Raw genomic sequence first — 8,225 nt, 5'->3', positions numbered from 1 at the left:
AGATGAAGATGAAGATTAAGTAGGTAGAATTTTGTAATGATGTAATAAATAGTAAGGTGATGTGACTATGTGAGAAAAATTAACGGGAGAAGTTATATTGACATGAACGTGAATGAAAATGAAGTAGTAAAAATTCTGTAACGGGAAATAAGTTATTAAGAAGGATAAAAATAGAAAAAAATTGGACACCAAAATGAGTTTTTCCGTTATATATTGTTATAGATAATATTATTTTTTTAACTTTTAAATTATTAATTATACAGAGTATTATATTTAAAATTTGAGTATATGAATATTTATTTTTAAATTAAACTAACATGAATGAATTATATTACAAAAATATAATTTATTTTGACTTCTATAATATCATTTATTTGGCATATAGCACTGGTTATTTGATTAACATATAAAAGATGTAACATAGAAATAGTGTTAATTAATTACGGTGGGGTGTTATTTGATTAACATATAAAAGATGTAACATAGAAATAGTGTTAATTAATTACGGTGGGGTGAAGAGAAAGTGGAAGGAGAAGAAAAAATGAGAAAGAACAAAGTAATATAATAATAGCAATTAGACAATGATAGGTATGTGTATAGAGAATAATAATAAGAGAAAGAATAGTGTTTGATATAGTATGGGGATATAATAAAATTATAAATTAATAATTTTGAAAAATAATGAAATTAAAAATATGTAAAAAATTAAATATAAAATTAAAATCGAAAAATAAAATATTTAAAAAATAAAAAAAAAATTAATATTAAATATAAAATTAAATGCTTTATGTCTTACATTTTTTAGCAAAACTTCAACAATCATAAAGTTAACGGAATAGATGGTTATAAATTAAAGTGATAGACAAGATTAAAATTTGCGATAATAATACTTGGTGATAATTAATTACGCACAGTCGGGTGAAGAGAAGATGGAAGGAGAAAGAAAACACGAGAATGGTGAACCAGGTAATATAATCTATACCAATATATAATGGAGATACGGAAGTGTGGTATCCAATTCTTTCTTCCTATTTTATCCCTGTTTTCTTTTTATTAAAAACTGACTTTATCCTACGACAGAACTTAAAAACTGATTTCAATAAAAAAAAACTGCTACTACGTACTCAATTCTTTTTATTTTATTTTATTTTTTCAAAAACTAGCTTTACCCACGACAAATTTAAAACTGATTCACTTTCAACCCACTACAGAGTTTAAAGCTGATTCACTTTCAATAAAAAAAACTATTAATACATATTTAATTTAAATACCGATTCACTCTCAATAAAAAAAAGCTTCTGCGCCTTACTTTACCCAAGAGAGTTAAATATCTCTTTCACTTTCAATCGTGCTCTTGCAATCGTTTTTTTTCTTTGCATCTTGCTACCTTATGTTCTGACAAATATAATTAGAAAATTCAACGAATCAGCAATCACATTATATCAACTAATATAATTTCTATTCCAAATCTATTGTCAAGTACAGGATTAACTACAATTAGACAAATGGTCAGAGCTACCCATCATCATCGTCATCATTTTGTTTAAGGTAACATCAAACTTAACATGTATTATGATAATTTAATTTTTTTGGGCTATAAACTCAATTTTTGCTTATATCTATATTATACTCTTTGAAAAATCTAGAATTGAAAGCGCATGATAATGGAGTTAGTCCAAATAACAGACGTCATAGTAACATAATTGGTTGGTATTCTATAACAAAATTAATTAAATTAATATACACTATTTATATATTTTTGATGCTTATTATTTAACTTAAAAAAATTACATATAACAGAGCACTCCTTAGTAAAAAAATACAAAAAATTACTAGAATTTGGTGTCCAATCTTTTTTAGACTTCGTATATCCTTACATAATCTATTTCATAAAATAAATTTAGTGGACAAAATAATAATTTTTTTAATATTCCATCTTTATCATATAATATATAAATAATTAAAAAATTAAAATAAACAATGTATTCATTAAACTAATAATAATAAATAGAATAAAGAGAAAAATATTAACATATCGCTTATTTTTTGGCATGTGTATTTTTAAATCTGAGTGATTAAATATATTTTACAAAGTAATAACTATGAAATGAAAATAAATTTATTGCTCTAAATTATAAAAAGAAGTATTGAGTACTCTTTAACTAAAACTTTTATTATAAATTTATTACAAAAAAATATATTTATGTTTCAAATTAATATAAATGTTTGGGATAAAATATTAAAAATAAAAAAGTATGCATTTGCATTCTTATCTTAAAAAATAAATGAAGTCATTTTATATATAAAAATACTACGTTATAAGATAATTACAAAAAGTTGTCAAACATAATAATTCTATTATCAAAATAGTATTTATATATTGTGTTAAATTAATGTAACATAATGATCTTTAATATACTTTAATTTAATTTTTTTAGTTTTTATTTTAATTTATATTTTCATATTTTAAAATTTTGGTAATAGTATATATCTATAACAATATATAATGCCAAAATATGGAGGCTTGGTGTCCAATTTTCTATTTTCTATTTTAACCCTACTAACAACTCAAAAATATTTTACAGTTACTTATTTCACTAACATATTTCACTAACAGTTACAAAAACTCACGCGTAAGTTCTATTCAATTCTTTACTCCCACAATCTCTCTTTTTTTTATTTTGTTCTGATTCTCCTTTATCTTATAAACTCTTCTATGTACCGCATGTAAAACCCTGGATTTTAAAAAGTTATAAATAAATTATTTATGATGTATTATAATTATTTAAGATGATATTTTAGAGATTTTTATATAAAATTTGAGTAAATTCTTATTTATTATTTAGAGTTCTTATAATTAAAAAATAGTGAATATTTTCTATGCCTTAATTTTAAATATTTAGATTTTTAATCTTGTTTTACAAATGAAGGAGAACTAATTTAATTATCATTAATTTTCGTTTAATTAGTATTTATTCAGAGATAAATTTCAAGTTGATAATAAAATAGTATTTTAAAGATGATTAATATATTTTAATTTGAATTTAAATATTTACTCTATACTTATATTTTTGTTTTAAATTACTACCTTATCTTAATCCTTAAAATTTCCAATTTCACCACACAACACAAATCCTAATTTATCTTCATTAACCTAAACCCTACCCACACTAAACACATACACACACACACACACGGTACCCTATCCCCCTCACTCACAGTTAAACACTCACACTCAACAAGCACACACACGCTAAAACAAAATGGAAGAAAAATAAAAGAAAGAAGAAAGGGAAAGGGGGAATAGGGAGGTCCGAGAGGGGGAGAGCGCCGGGGATGAGTGAGCTGCGACGGGAAAGAAGGGAAGAGAGAAGAGAGGGGATCTGAGAAAGAGGAGAGAAGGCAGCGCTGCTGTCACCGCTAGAAACGCGAGGAGAGGGAGTCGCGCCGCTCAGTCACGCCACCGCCCGTGAAGCCACCGATGTCAGCCGCGTCGTTGCTGTGGTCGCTGGTTTCCATCACCGTCAAGGCTGGTCGCGTGCAAAAGAAATAGAAGAGGCCTCTGTCGCTATTGAGCAAAACGCAGGAGAGAGAAGGAGCCCGCGGGAGAGGAGCTTGTTGCCGCCGCTGCCATGGCTTCCTCGCCGTCGCCGTGGTTGGGTAGTCACCGGAGGGAGCCGCTGTTGGGGTTACTGCCGCTTCGCTTTTGCCGCCAAGGAATGCCGCTTCCATCGTCGACAACTCTGTCGGTAAGGGTTTTGAGTTTGGTTTACATTCTTTTGAGATTTCGGGAGCTTTATTGTCCTTGGATGTTGTTACAGCCGCCGTCAGCAGAGTTCTGATCGCTGTTGGAGCTTGTCGGAGCCGCTGCAGTTTTGTTTCCCCACTTAGCCTCGATTTTAGTAAGTTTTTTTACTCCGAAAACTAGTTTAGTCGATGTTCTGTTTTCCTATGCTGAGGTGTTGCAACGTTGTCTATCATAGGGTTGAGTATCAGTGCTTGCATGTCATGCTCGAAATTTTTGGCTGCTTCGTTTTGCTATTTCAGTAAGTAATTAAGTTTTGGAAACCCTTGCGTTAGCTTTCTGTTGTGTTTGGTTATAGACTTTGAGGTTTGGTAACGTAGGTTCGAGTTATGAATATTGCATGTTGCATAAATGTTGTTGTGGTTGCTGAAAGAATGGTTTGAGCTGAGATTTGTGGCTTCCATTGATCGCAAGCCGAGAGAAAGGACTTTTCTGTTATGCGTTGGGTTATGGGATTCGACTTATCGAGGTAGAGGTCTTTTCAAAGAACTTAATTTAATGATTTGGAGTTGTTATAAATGGATATTAATGTGATAAATGTACTTTTGGTGATTGTATAAGCCTTATGTATTGTTGGGCTGTTTTGTGATGAATGTATTTGTGGTTGGATTGGATTGTTGTTTGATTTGGTTATATGATTGGTTGTTGAAATATTTCATTACAATTTTGGAAAACGAGTTGGTTCATTGAAAATGGATTGAGTTTGGATTCGATCTCTTGAATTATAAGAAGGATATGAATTTTTGAAATTAGTCTGATTTCAAACTGATTTGGTTTTGAACCCGCGGAAGAGATTGTATACTGGTTTGGTTGGGACCCAAAACGGGTGGCAAAGTCCAAGTTTTAGGGGAGGTGTTGCCGAAATTTTATGAAATTCAAGATTTTGTTTTCAAACATGATTTAGAAAAGGATTGGATTCAAGAGGTTCTATTGTTTGGTTCTTGATTTATTAAGAAACAGGTGATTCAAGTTTAATCTTTTAAGGAAACTTATGTTTTAAGTTTGATTTAAACATGAGAGGACCTATGTTTTGTGGTTTGGTCAAAGAAGTACCCTTGGAGGATTTTTAGCAGATTTTAAAGAAAATTGAACTTTGATTACTTAATTTTGCATTGCTTTTGAAGTATTCTTTAAATTTTAACTAAACAAATCCAAGCCTTTGGAAAAGTTTCCGATTTAAGAATGAAAAGAAATTGGATTTTTGGACTTAAATAATGTTGGTTTTGAAACTGGTTCGGAACTTTTGGCCTACATGCCTTAGTTTTGGTTTTAAGTCTCCATTTTAAATGATTTCAATTTCAGTAATTATGATTCCGAGGATTTCTAAAGAGTTTAAGAAGTGAGGCAGGTTATTCTTCCCTAAAGTCTTGTGTCTTCTCAAAGAAAGTTCCGTTTTCAGGTGATGATTGAAAGTCTCTTGGAAGTTTTGTAAAATGTTATATTAAGTGACTAAGATTTGAAAAGGAATTAATTTTGAGGAAAGTTGAATTATGAGTTTGAAGAGATTTGAGAAATAAAAGGTGACTTATGGCTTGAATAATGATTGGTTTGATATGAATTGTTAATGAAATGCGGAAATGATGATGGATGAATGATTATGAATAAACATATGTCGCTTCCGCACGTTTATCTGAGATACGAGTTCCCTAGGTAAAGAACTGTGGCTTCCCATCATGTGTTTCAGGTTGGATCTCGATACTCTGTTGACCCTACGTCGTAAGGGTGACCGGACACGTATAAATTCCCGGGTATGGATAGCCCCCAGTGAGTGATTTGAATGATGTATGAATGTAAAATCTATGCATAGACTCATGGGGATACGCGACGGGGGACAGACTAAGGACAATTCAAACTTGTCGGGTTGGCTGGATAACCGACAGATGAGCCTCATCAGCCATAGGAAAGGCATGCATCATATGCATTTGTATGCTTTGTTTGGGTTTGAACTTGTTTGGGTTTGCCTAATTGCTAAACTGTTCTTAACTGCTACTTGAACTATTTGCTGTAACTGCTACCTACTTGTGCTTTCCTTGTCTGTCTTGCCTGTTTTTGTCCTGACGTGCTACATTTGAGAATGAACTTTGGTGCTGAATTAATGATTGTGTTGTTGATTGCGTGGTTGGTTTCTGATTGAGATTTTCTTTTAAGAAAGAAAAAGTTTCAGATTTCTGAAAGATTAAAAATTGTTTCTACTGAAAAGGTTTTGAACGTATACTTATTGGTTTTTAAAAGATTCATAAGGCAATGATAATCACTGAGTTTGAAAATAGTTTTCTTATTAAATATCTTCTTATGACAACTTTGAAATTTCGTGGTGAGACCGTGTGGTTAGGTTCTCACCCCCTACAGCTTTACCTTTTAAGGAACTAGAAGAAGAAGCATTAGGAGGAGTTATATTACGTTTGGTTTATATGTTGTTGAATTAATTAGATTATTTTCTTCCCTTGTCTTTGTTATTACAATTTTGTAAGAGAGATAGGAATTGTATGTTTTTTATATATTATATTATAAGATATTATGTAAGAAGTCTTGTATTTGAATCTATATGTTTGTTTTTTTTAGATAACGTTTTTATTTCCAGTTTTCAAAGAAATTAGCGATACGGTGTTGAGTCACAGGCTCCTATTTTAATATTAAGTATATAAAGTAGTCTTAATACTTCTTGCTATCAGAGTTGCGCAGCCGGAAGCGTGACTTTCTGATAGTGAGGGTGTTACATTATGGTATCAGAGCGGTCCTTCCTGTAGAGCCTGAGAAATGGACCGACTATGCTTCAATTGCATACTCTGAGAGTCTATCATGTATTAGGTCTTGTTTGAATAATGAGAATTAGAATTTTATGCACATGATTGCCTATTAATTAACATTGTTAGCTTACCGTTGCATATCTGTTGATGTTAAGTCTGGCCAACTTAATATTGATGGCTTATGTGAACGGGAAAGTTAATAGGTTATTATAGGCGAAAAGGAATTGATAAGTAATGGGTAATGCAAGTCACGTGGTTCACAAATTCTAGGGTTCGCTTTTCGTGCTTGGTTTCGATTTATGATTCTTGTTTATGTCGCTTAGGTTGGCATATCATTTCTTTTTTTTACTATCCTCATTGAAGTTTCTTGACTCGGATTCCTTTCTTGAACCATGATTGATCATTCTTCGACCATATTTCATTATTCGTCCATAATCTTGTTTGATTGTATTCTTAAGAATCTGTTTGAGTCTTTTAAAAAAATATCTATCTTTACCATTGATTATACTCCTCTTCAGGAATCCTGTGCTCATTGATCTGATCTTGAACTTGTTTTGACATGATGCATGATCCTTAAATCTCTAGTGATTTGAACCTTAAAAATTATGATTTGAACTCAGCTAACTTTGTAAATTGATACTTTTGCTTCATGTCTAATGTATACCTTGAACTTACCATATTCTTGATTATTTTCTAAATTCTCGGCATCATAAGTCCTGACCTTGAATTTCTCTACGTAATCTGCGTATCTCCTTGACGTAATCTGAGCTTATTTTGGATTGGAAAAGTTTTGAATTAATCTTTTTCCTACTTAATTGTGTTTCCCAATCATCCTTCAAATTTTTGGATGAGATTACTTTTAAAATAAGCATATACTTTCCTACATGGATTCTAAGATTTCTTTTTATGTTTTAAATCTGTTTATCTGCAAAGCTTCGCCTATTCTTCTATAGAAAATAATTTTTACTTTGAATTTCCTTCATTAACTACAACTTGATTTATTTTCAACCTTATCACAATTTTTAAACGTATTCTTATGTGATTTTACATCTGAGTATTTTTCAAGACTCTTGAGAAAAAAATAATAAGTAAATAAATAAATAAATAAAATTTTATTCACAGCCCAATTAAATTTTATTTTACAAACTTTGCATATTTTATTTTAATTTCGATTGTTTTGATGCAATAACTTATTTAAACTTTTCGTATTTCTTTTGAGAAAGTGAACTCATTCCTTCTTTAGATTATACATTTTTTGTAAATGCTACCATTGACTTTTAGTCTTCTTTTCTCCTCATCTCAAATCAGGTTTAAGTAAAAGCACCGTTCTTCCCCTTGATTGTTCATATCAAAGTTCTTAAATTCAAATTCTTTCTTAGGATTACAACTTCATTTCCTAGCTTTTACTATTAAGTAAATTCTTATTTAATTATCTAAAAAGTCTTTCAAGGTTTTCGATGAAATATTTTATCCTTAGCCTAACTAATTTTCATTACACAAATCTTGCATAATCTAGTTCGACTTGAATTTGTTTTAACATGATGCAATATTTACGTTTTTGATGATTTTCTTGAATTTTGTAAACAATTGCCCTGTTTTTCTCTATGGTTTCTATTGGAGTTCTTTGAAATCAAAATTCTTTCCTATTTGTATTTTGATTCTTCCTTCCGGCA

The 8,225-nt window shown here is 30.4% G+C and overlaps 1 long non-coding RNA gene across 2 annotated transcripts; it reads left to right on the top strand.

Moving 5' to 3' along the window:
- The first annotated feature begins 3,205 nt into the window (after positions 1–3,205).
- LOC130941437 (uncharacterized) lies at positions 3,206–7,517 on the top strand. 2 transcript variants are annotated; one of them, XR_009070635.1, is made up of 3 exons: positions 3,206–3,749; positions 3,822–4,046; positions 4,126–7,517. It is a non-coding gene; the product is annotated as an uncharacterized LOC130941437 (long non-coding RNA). The 2 variants fall into 2 exon arrangements; XR_009070636.1 differs by having other exon boundaries at positions 3,822–4,274; positions 5,490–7,517.
- Positions 7,518–8,225: the final 708 nt, after the last annotated feature.

Source organism: Arachis stenosperma, chromosome 7 (genome assembly GCF_014773155.1).
Source record: "Arachis stenosperma cultivar V10309 chromosome 7, arast.V10309.gnm1.PFL2, whole genome shotgun sequence".
NCBI lineage: Eukaryota > Viridiplantae > Streptophyta > Magnoliopsida > Fabales > Fabaceae > Arachis > Arachis stenosperma.
This window is presented reverse-complemented; position numbering and strand designations above follow the sequence as displayed.